Here is an 11,974-nt window from a genome sequence, read left to right as displayed (position 1 = left end):
AACCTGCAAGCAACTTCTTGCTTACATGTACTTCTATGGACTGATCCACTGAAATCAATGAAATGACTCATGCATAAATTTAAGCATATGCAAAAGTATTTGAAGATAGGAGATTTAGCTCTTAATCATTTTAGGTTGCTGAAGGAAAAACAAAGGCCACATTTTCACCCAGAACAGGTGACAGATCTTCTTAGAATCATAACGTGGAAGAGGCATAAGGAAGAGTATATAAGCAGTCTTACCCAGGAATATGTGAGCACACTGATACTGCCATAGAGGATCCATCTGGGAAATGACTGATCTCGGTAATTATACTGCAAAATCTTTAGAGGAGACATCCCATACAAATTTTAGAAAATGCTGATCAGGGACTCAAGGTAGCTGCCAGATGCATAATTCACTAATAATTTGTTAGACAAATCTCACCCCCTTTTTCTATTTGTGAATTGTACAAGAGCGGTTTGTGATTTCCTTAGATTTATTATTCAGACTTATTCCCTGAATGAAGGTGTATCATTTATCAGCAGTTCACTGCAGGAGCTTGATGTTCAAAATTTGGAATTCAATATATGTTGCTACCTTGGTTAGTTGGAGCAGAAGATGTTGCATGTCATATGTTTTTTTTTTTTGTTTTGTTTTGTTTTTTTTGTTTTTTTTTATTTATTTATTTATTTATTTATTTTCTGAGTGAAAGTAAGACAAGAGTCAGGTTTTCTGTTGTAAATCATTGATTTTAAGAATTCAGAATTCACTGTCTATTCCCACTTTGCAATAATTACAAGATATCTCACAGACATTCTGGCTAAAAGCACAGTTGTTGAAAATTAAAACATCATTATTTCCATGGAATTATTTTGTCCTATTATGTCTCTATTTATGTCCTATAGTGTCTCTACTATTGAACTATAACAAGAAGGTTTATCATTATATATATCATAATTAAAATAAATAAATAAAATACAACTAATAGAGATAATTTTGTCCAGCTGCATAGTCCCACAGCTGGGATATCGTGGAATGTCCCATGCCTTATTAATCAGAACTAATACGTTAGGAACACAACTGACAGAAAGTGACACTGCTGAAGAGTTAGAGCTTTAGCTGTCTAAAATCAATCAGATGAATGTTAGAGAAAGAAGAGTATCATTTATATTTTGTGAATTTTTCACTTGCATGATTAAAAAATAGGAGCAATTCCTATTTTGGTTCTGCTGCTGAGGAACTGTTTCCCACATCATGGAACAAAACTGTTTGTGGTTCCCTTGGAAAATCTAATAATAAATAGAAGATTGCAGAAATGTGGTAAAAGGATAGAAAACGTCTTGAAATTGTTCCTAACTCCTATTTTTCTTCAAGAAGATGAGAACAGCTAAAGAATTGGAAGTGAGATATATAAAGAAATTACAGTTCTCTTAACACAAGCAATATTTAGTAATTTCTTAGCCCTGGCTTGCAGTCAGTCATCCCAACCATCTGCTTAGAACTGAACTTTTTCTTCAGTGTAGTTGAACTATATCAACAGAAACAATTTCTTCAGGGAGAGTAAATGTACCGCTATGTATGGTTTGATGAAAGACTGAATCTTTGTATTCTTGGAAAGTAAGTCTTCTTGTAACAAGGAGCTAACGTTTGAACACGTCAAAGGAAGCCTTTCAGAACAGGAGATAAGAGCACTTGAATGATTCTTACAAAGCTGTAGCCAGTCCAAAAGAAAATGTTGCATATGGTAATTTATTCTGGGAGTTATATTACCCTTGGCCTTGACAAGAACTTTGCCATGACTCAGTAAGTTGGGTTTAGATCCCACTTTCCTTTGCAAGAACTGGGTCTGAAATACAGATCAACCTCACAAACAAACATTTTATTCATATAGACAATGCTACTGGTATAGATGGGGAAGATAATGGCCAGACTGATATTAAAAATGGCTAGTAATAGAATGTCAATCTGAGATGGGGTGTTTATTTACTGCGCTGCAGAAACCTTAATATTTAAGCACCTATATTAATATAAAAGCACTGTTATTAATAAAAATTCTTTTACTTTTTGAATTAACAAGTAACAAACCATCAGAAAGCCTTTTCACTGGTATAAGCTACAGCTGTGCTGGAGGGTATAGCTAAACTAACCCAATGTTGCTGTCTCAGCATGTGGCCTGTTCAAAGTCACTGTTTACATGGACATTCTACCATATCATAGTATCATAGTATCATAGTATCGTGCAAGTTGGAAGGGACCTTAGAGATCATCGAGTCCAACTCCCAGGTTTTGAGCCCCCCTGTGTAGAGAAGCGGCACTTCTACCCCCTGCACCACAGGGGGGATTCGAACCCGGGCCCTCCAGTGCCGCAAGCAGCAGCTTATACCACTGCGCCACTGGGGGCACACAATATGGAATTATTGTGATTTTATTCCAAAAACAGTAGTACTTAGTGCTGCCCAGAACTTCCTAGAGTGAGAATAGAGCAGGAGAGGTTTTGTATTCTCCTTTTCTCCTTTCAAAAAAGAAAAATGCTTCTGTCTCCCACTAGGAACTCTTCCCTCCCCTGATTAGAAATATAAATTGAGTTATTTTTAAGGATTAAAAAATAAACATGTACAAGTAAAATGACCCCTTCCCCTTTTAAATTACTGTTATTTTGTAAAATCTCATCTTTTGGGGAACCTACCTCCTTGCTGCCAAATACTTGAGACTGTCCATGCTGGAAACATCCTTTTGCCCCTGAAAGGATGACTAAGTCTTCCTCCTGGGGATTTCCCACAATTGCCTCCTGGGCTGGATTTGCCTCTGCACCCAGTGAATGTGTATGATCAAAAACACACTACTGTAGCACTTGCACCATCCTGTGGGCCTGAACACATCGGGCATTCTTAGGTGCTGTTAATACGTAAGTAGGTGGTTAGACCCTGCCAGGCATGTTTGGGCAGCCTGACCACAGACAGCATGCAAGGCCCTGGCATGGGTTGCCTGACAGCACAATGCACCCTTGTCTGCTCCTTGGAGTGTATTTTGAGTAAGTGAGGCAGGCATACGTCTGGAAATCTGAGTAAGACAAGCTGTTCCGGTTTGTGTTAAGAGAAAAAAGGAAATGAATAAACATTACAAATCTTCGTTAGTCCTGCAAGAGTGAAGAGCATTCTCTCATGCACAAAAAAGAGTAACAGAAATAAAAGGTAAATAAGGAATAAAAAAAGGAATTTCTGAGAGCAGGAATCCCATGGAAACCACTGGAAAGATTCAACTGTACACTAACGAAACAAGCTACTTCAAGAGACTTTGCTAGTTGCATGCACAGAGTTCATAACAAAATGGCATGATGAGAAAATATCAGTTTACTGAAACAGAATCTTTTCCTCAGAATGGATAAATATTACTGTATTTAAGATCTTATTTCACAAAATCACACAGAATGGCTGAGGCAGGCAGGGCCCTCTGGGTCTCTCTGGCACAAACCCTGCTCCAGCAGGGTGCCCCAACTCCTGGAAATCCCCAAGGAGCAAGATTCCACTATTTAATGAATACTTCTTTTGCATAGCTTGAGCCTGCAATGTCTTCTATATTTACTGCTGAAGGAAAGGAAGCCTTTAAAGCCTGAGGTGCATCTCCCCAAACCTGGGTTTAGGTAGAACAATAATATTGTGGCAACTCTGGTACATCAGGGATTTTATACCAGTCAGAGCCTGAAAAAGCAGCAGCACTAGGCTGGGATTTGATAGTCACTGTATTTGCTTCCATGTGGTTGGGGATGGATGCATATCCCAATTATGGAACATCACATGTTTGTGTTTTGATATTCTAGCTTGTAGGAGATTGCAGAATATTTTATTTTATAATTAAGGTGGAAGAAAATACCATATCAAAATAATGTAAGTTCATGCAAATAAGAAAATTTGTTTTGGACAGTTCTAGTCTAGTCTTGCAATTTTCATAGATAAATGATTAGCTGCATAGAAAGAAATATTCCTATCCCAGGGAAATAACAAGTATATAAGGATATATAATTTACTGTTCCCTACATGCACAGTAATAATAGTTGAAATAATGTGGAGTGGAAGATCTGATGAGGCTCTGGTATAGTTAATGGGAGCATTCAGTTGGAGGAAGAGGTCTATCCTAAAGATGATAGAATCAAGAAGATAGCATCACAGTTTATCCCAGCAAGCAGCTCAGCACCACATAGTTGATTGCTCACTTCCCCCCAGGTAGGACTGGGAAGAGAATAGGAAAAAAAAAAAAAAAAAAACAAACAAAAACAAACAAACAAAAAAAAAACACAAGAAAAAACAACAAAAGAACCCCCACAAAGTAGAACTGATGGGTTGAGTTTAAAAAAAAAAAAAAAAGAAAGAAAAGAAAAGAAAAGAAAAGAAAAGAAAAGAAAAGAAAAGAAAAGAAAGGAAAAGAAAAGAAAAGAAAGGAAAAGAAAAGAAAAGAAAAGAAAAGAAAAGAAAAGAAAAGAAAAGAAAAAGGGAAGGGAGATAAAAATAATAGTTATGATAGTTATATACATATAACTACACATATATGGATGCCCCATCCCTGGAGGCATTCAAGGACAGGCTGGATGTGGCTCTTCACAGCCTGTTCTGGTGGTTGGTGATCCTTCACATAGCAGGGGGTTGAAACCAGATGATCACTGTGGTCCTCTTCAGCTCAAGCCATTCAATATTTCTTTGCTGATATATTTACAAAACAACTGATGCACAATGTAATTGCTCACCACCCACCAAACAATGCCCTGCCACTCTCCAAGCAGCATCTTCCCCCCTCAGTCCCCTCAGCCAAATCTCTTGAGATTTATAGCTTTTTTTTTAACATAATGTCATATGGTATGGATTATCCCTTTGGCCACTTTAGGTCAGCTGTCCTGGTTCTGTCCTCTCTCATCTTCTGGTGCCCCCCACAGTCCCTCTTGCTGGTAGGGCAGCACAATAAGCTAAAAATTCATTGGTTTTGTGCAGTGCTGCTCTGCATCAACTAAAACATGGATGTGTTGTCAACATTGTTTCACCCCTAAAGCAAAAACACAGCATCATACCAGGTACTCTGAGGAAAATTGACTCTGTTTGATGAAACCAGGATACATAGAAAACTTGCCCCAATAGCTAAGTTTAGGTTACTGGCAATAGGACAAAGATCCAGATATGGCAAAGCCACATACAAATAAGTATGAAGATTGGAAGCATATGTGGCTGTATGAAAACTTGAAGCAGATGATGGAACAGCTTAAGAATATTATGACCAAAGTCATAGATATCACAAGTTAGACCAGGAGATTCCAGAGAAGGGGATAGTAGTGATAATGGACAATATACTGAGCAAATAAAAAAGGCAATGTTACAGAATAGTCAAATGCTATACTGCCTTTAGTTAGTGCTACATCATTATTCAGAAGATACAGACAAATTAGAAAGACTGAAGAACATTAAAAAAAAAAAAAAAAAGAAAAAGAAAGAAAAAAAGAAGAAGAAAATAAAAGGTATTTAAAGTAAGACCGAGAAGGAAAGCTTAAGAGACAGGGATATGTTCAGTCCAGAGAACAGAAATCAAAAGGGAATTAAAATAGTTCTCTATAACTGCATAAAGGAGTGTTGAAAAGAGGACAGAACTAATTATTCTCGTTATTCAATGAAAGTAAAACAAGAAGGAATGATTTTTTTTTAATTTTTTTATTTTTTTTATTTTTTTCCTGCAACATAGATACTATGGTTACTATTAGAAAAAGCCTACAAATTAAGAAATGATTAGGTCATGGAGCAAACTATCAAATAGCTTTCCCAAATTACCTCCTCTGCAGGAATTCAAGGCAAGACTTATATCAATCTATCAGCAATAGTCTAAATTTAATAAATTCAATCCTGATACAATCTAAGAAGGAAGATAAAAAAAAGACTGGGTTAAATGATCTGCATGGCATGTGTTTGCTGGTAAGTAGTTCTAGGAATCTCTGACCTCATGTAGTACAATGAGAAGCTTATTTGCTATTGTTAATTTTTCTCTATCCAAAGTCCCTGTCTTCATCTGAAAGAACAACTGCAGACACATGTTTTCCAGATTTCAGTTACTACTGATGTACCATATATATTCGGAGATGTTGTGCGTTTAGTGTTAGCTGGAAACAGAAGCTCTCATACCTTTCATCCGTAGGGAAACTCTTGGGTCCAGGTAGCCTCTGGATGTGCCCAACACCTTCCCGTTGTGTGCTGCAGGTTGAGGGCAAGGTTTAGCTTGGTCTTCGTTTTTAAACCCCTTTGAATCCTTCATCACTGCACTTTCTATTAACTAGTAAAAGCACAATTTACACCCTAAACCTGCATGTTCCCTGCTTGAAGTAAACCAATTGCTAAAGCAAATCTCTTTCATGAACACGGTGCCCATAGCCCTATGCTAACAACTGCTCACTCGACATGCTTCATGTAGCTGAGAATGTTAAAACTCCCAATAAAAACACTGCAAATCAGCATCTGCAAAATGATTGTTAGGATGAGTGTAAAATTAAGAACCCCTATAGCTTATATTAATGACATACTTTTCCAATTAATGTACAAAATTCCCAATTTATGATTGCAAATCAGCTTAATATTTAAGCCAAAATTCTAAGGTACAGACACACAATTAGACAGGGGGTGGGGCGAGTTGTTTTTCTTCTTTTTTGTTGTTGTCTACTGCATTGAAATAGTAAGCGTTCTCAAAACACTGCTTAATGACATAGACTGGAAATGAAGTAGCTGAACAAACCCCCTGTATGGACATCTTCTGCCAACAACCATTTCAGTGCCAGCAATAAATTCCCAGACTAAACAGTTTAAATTTGGCATTCTCATTTGTGATGCTATACTTGTGCTATACTCACAAGATTGATTTGTTGAATTCAAAGTATTCTAGCAAATGAATTATTAGAAATATGAAATTCTGGATGACAACCATATGTCTAATTTGATATTTGAACAGAACATCATTCTTATCAAGAGGAATCGGTGGTGGTTTGAACCATAATAGCTGCAGTTAGGGTCAGTCAGGTTTCCATTCTAATTCCTACTTTCACAAGGCTAAATCCAGTGCTGATTGGAACCTGACAATGAGCTCTCAAACATAGTGAGACTTTTTTTTTAGTAACTAATGGATATAATATATATGCTTTCTGCATTCTATCTTCATGTTTTTTCCGTAAAGTTCACCTGATCTAAAAAATAAAAATTAAAAAAATAAAAAAATAAAAAAAATTGCTCTTGTATAACTGTTTTCAATTTAAATTGGAATTTGTTCAAGAACTAGTCCAGAATGGTTTAGGTATTCTGACAAAGAAAAGGAATAAGTATGAATGTTTAGAAATGGACTGCAAATCAAAACAAATAGAAAAAGCTTCACAAGCATTTTTAAATGTGGACTTAATATGCATTTGTAGCAGCTGGATTGACACAATGGACCCTAACGGCTCCTTCAGGTTCCTTTCATACTGTGTTATTCACACTGCAGTCAGAGTAGGAAAAACAATTTTTTGGGGAAAAAGCCTGTATTTTTGCAAACAGCTGCATTTAGACAATGACACAAGTGATGCTATCATATGACTGTCCCAGCAGAAAAGTGCTCTTGTTCAGCTGAAGTACTTAGTATCTGGATATAAGGTGGTGCATGGGTTAGAATGGGATGCAACACAGAGCAATATTTGGGCCAGGGCTGTGAGACCTTTAGCTGACAGATTCCATAACCAAAAATAATGCATGTCGATCCTTTATTTCCTCACCTGTCAGTTTATAAAGACCACTCAGATTTAAAAAATGTTGCTTATTTTACTAAGCTCATTTTCTGTTAGAAATAATGAAAGATGTTTTGGATTTATTGAGCAATTTTATCTGATTTATGAAAATCACTTTTGTCCACTCTACCCTTTTCTATTACAAGTAAGTGTACTGTACTGGGAATACTGAACAAATGCCCTCGAGGAAGACCACGTGACTGCAATTATTTATGAATTAACATGTCACAGATTTGAAGCTTTGAGACAAACACATTTCCCAGCTGCACATTTGTGACTTCTGAGTTTGTAAATGGAACAGATGAAATAATGACTTGCTCTTCCTCTCTATCCCTCTTACATATCGTTTATTTTACTTGTTGGATATGTAAAGACAGGTAGGAATACTTATGTAGATATTTACCATTCAGAGTTTAAATTAAACATGCCATTCCTTTATCAACTATGATAATAAATACTTGATGCCAGATGATATTTCCTTACTAGTGATGCTATCATTGTTTTAATACCTCATTTGCCTTCAGAGATGCAAAAATTATTTCCAAATGCTAATACCGCTTAAAGTCACAAAGCAGGAGTAACACTGTGCAGCTAAAGGGTGAACTGCTTTAAAAAGCACAGCAATGTGCTAAGCTCTTGCTTTATGTTGATTTGTGCTTTGGGAACCAAACAGCAATTTGACTGATATTATTAGATACACATTTGCTTGGTTTGTCCTGCAAACTTAAAAGTCAAGCTGAAATCAAACTCAGATGTCTTAATCGATAGCACAAACATAAAGGCAAGAGATATATGTAGAATACATATGGCTTTGCTGTCAGATATGAACAAGTGTAGCTGGTGCACATACATACATATATTTGTTAGCTGTCTATGTAAATTGAGATGACAGCTCATTTTCAAGCATGACCTGTGATAAACAAATGCATATAAATAAACAATAAACCAAGATAACACTAGAATAACATCAATTAAAACAATTACAACAACTTCTAGTCATCATGAAGTATTGTTTCAGTTCCATCTTAAAACAGGAAAAGCTCCCAATTGTTCTTAACTCAACTGGTAACTGATTCCACATTTGTGAAGACTTGAAACAAAAAGCTTTTCATCCCTAGTTTGCATTCATTCTAGGACATGGTGGTTCCACAGTCTGAATTGAGTGTAATGTATAAGCTGCTCTAAGTGAATGTAACAGGTTGAAATAGCGGACACTGATTGACACAGTACTCTAATTGTTATTTTATATAAATATTTTAAAAGTACAACTTCACAGAGAATTCATATTTAAAGTTCACATGACTACTAAGTTGGAAGTTCAGTTCAGATCTACGGAATTTTGATACTGTGCCAGATATACATGAGTAAGTAAAAAAAACAGCAACAGAATAAAGCCTTGGAAATCTGATAACCAGACTGCTATTAAGCACAACACTAAAGCAGCCTCCTCATTCCCACTAGCAAACAACAGGGTATACAAGAACTTAAAGGTGGAATTCATATATATATATATAGATTTATAATATACTCATTTGTTATCTCTTATTTAAACATACAAATAAATCCTAAAAATTTCTTCAGTATGATTTATTTTGCAGGTACTGATTTCCAGATTTTTCCTAGATAAGTCCCCAGTAGTCTGGAGAACTAGTTGGATGATGACATCAAAAGGGACAACAGGTTGGAAGCTGTTTAATGACAGGATGGAATATTTAAATCACACTATTGCTGTTTACTGCCATTAGCACTTCTAGGACTTCAATTCCTGACAAATACATGAGAAAAAGTCTCAGTCAGCCCTTTAGGAAAGGGCTCTGAATATCACCAGTTGCAAAGTTCTCTAGAAAGCTTTCATGAAAAAGGAGGGAAGCGTATCAAGATTTGCAGTTGCCAAAGTTAAAAATAAAACAAAGATAAAAGTGCTAAAGCTTGGTGGCTGTTATTTCTTTAGAAATCACAAAGGCACATAAAGAACAGGGCAAAAAGAAGTAATTTTTACCTTTTTGTGGTATTTCATAAAGGTCAGTTTCAGGGCCGCACTGCCACTGAACCCCAGAAAAAGAATATTCTGAAAATAGAAAAAGGGTGGCATGTCTGGAAAGGTGAGATGCCTGGATGAGAAAGGCATTTTGGAAAAGAGACAGTCGCCCACAAAGTACTCCAAAATAAAGTAATCAAAGCTGTGTCTGAGATAAGTCATAACTTCTGCTAACAGGCAGCAGGGAAGACCCATGTCTGCACTGTTGGTGTCCATAAATGGGGAAGGCATGATATTATGTGTGACTCTTTCACTATGCACATGAGGAGGAGCACAGAAACTTACCTTGCCCCTGTAAAAAAAAACAAACAAACAGTTTTTCAGAAGGGATTGCTCCGGTCACAGAATCACAGAATCACAGAGACCTCAAGGGATTATTGAATCAAATCCCCCTGACAAAGCAGGTTTGCTACATCAGGTATTCTACAGCATCTCTGGGAAACCTGCTCCTTACAATATAGAAGTTCTTCCACATGCTAATATGGAATTTCCTGTGTTTGAATTTTGGGCCATTACTCCTTGTTCTACTGCTATGCACCAGCAAGACGAACCTGGACTCATCTATTTGTCACCCACCTCCCTTTAGAATTAATTGGATTCCCACTCGCTCTTCTTTTCCCCAGCCTGAATAGACCCATGTTATGCAGCTTATCCTCCTATGGGAGATGCTCCAGTGTCTTTGTGGGTCTCTGCTGGACTCCTTCTAGGACATCCCTGTTTTTTTTTGAATGAGGGACCCAAGAACTGGAGACAGGATTCTAAATGTGGCTTCATCAGGGCAGAGTAGAGGAAGGAAAAATGCCCATGCATAAATTTATGACACTGGAGACTGCAAACCCACTGGACCAAAGACAGGTCATGGCTAATACTTTCACAGGGATGGCTCACTTTCCAACCAGTCTGAGCTGTAACTTCCATGCTGCTGTCTACCGCAATGCACTTTTACTCTGGTTTCATGCTAAGGAAGTGGATTTTGAAATCTAATGCCTTGTCTACTTAAGAGGTGAACCACGATATTTTCACCTCCTCAGCACCTGCAAAGGAACAGAATGCAACTGTCCTAGAAGGCAAGTAATTTGGTCAGCTCAGCTGCCTGTAGTAGCTAATAGAGTCATGCTTTGTCCTCATCATTATGCACTTCATGTCTTATATAAATATCATGTGTCCTTCTCTATGAATGCAAAGAAATCTTTGGAGGGAAAAATACCATGGTAAAAAATTAGTTTCAGAGAAAGTAAACATGAGGAAAAAGCCTTGAGGTGTGCTAGAGAAGCTTTGAATTGGACATTAGGAAGAAGTTTTTCATGGAGAAGGTGGTCAAACATTGATTTTAGTTGCCCACGGAAATTGTGGAATCCCCATCCCTGAAAGTATTTATGAGCTGTATGAATATTACACTAAGGGAAATGGTTTGTGATGGGACTTAGCTGGTAAGACTGCTGGACTTGGTCATCCTGAAGGTCTTTTCCACCCTAGATGATCCTATGATTCTGTGATAAGAGGGAGTCTGTGAGCAAATAATGATATTCAGTCTGCAAGCTCTGTAGATAAGCAACATCAAAGAACTGTTAGTTGGAACCTACACTGGTTATATTATCCCTCAGTAGTTGCCCTAGGAATCCTAAAGTCTTACAGACCAAAATTATGTAAAAAATGACATAAAATGAAAATGATCAGTTAATGAAGAGTTGCACAGTACTGACAAAATGGTAAAAATTGGCCAAATTTTGAACTCTGTAAGCAAAGTTATGTACCTTTAGAGTGACAGAAAAAAAAAACTTTTCTGAAAGCAGGAATCAGATGAATGATGTTGCATCATCACATCACCTAACTGAGTTGCCAATTATTGGAGAGCATTTTACAGTAAGATGGTAGCCATTTGTTAATTCCATTAAAAACTAGGATAGCTCTGCAGCAAGCCTGACATACTGTTGTAGCTTTACAACTTTACTGCATGGTCAGTCAGTAATTTATCTCCAATGCATTTCAAACTTGCCATTTCTGCTTCTTAAGTTCTTCATTGTTCACACAGTTTTTTCCCTAGTACTGTCTTATTGTTGTTGATAGAAACCAAATTGTTCTGATTCTCTGAATAAATCTGGCAATTCTGCTCTTAATTAAATGCACTGGTTCCTCACAAAGGAAGAAGGTGAAAACTGAGAAGAATTTTCTGAAGTCTA

The sequence above is a fragment of the Excalfactoria chinensis genome, chromosome 1 (assembly GCF_039878825.1).
Source record: "Excalfactoria chinensis isolate bCotChi1 chromosome 1, bCotChi1.hap2, whole genome shotgun sequence".
In the NCBI taxonomy this organism is placed as follows: domain Eukaryota; kingdom Metazoa; phylum Chordata; class Aves; order Galliformes; family Phasianidae; genus Excalfactoria; species Excalfactoria chinensis.
The sequence above is the reverse complement of the archived record's forward strand: the minus strand, read 5'-3'. Positions refer to the sequence as shown.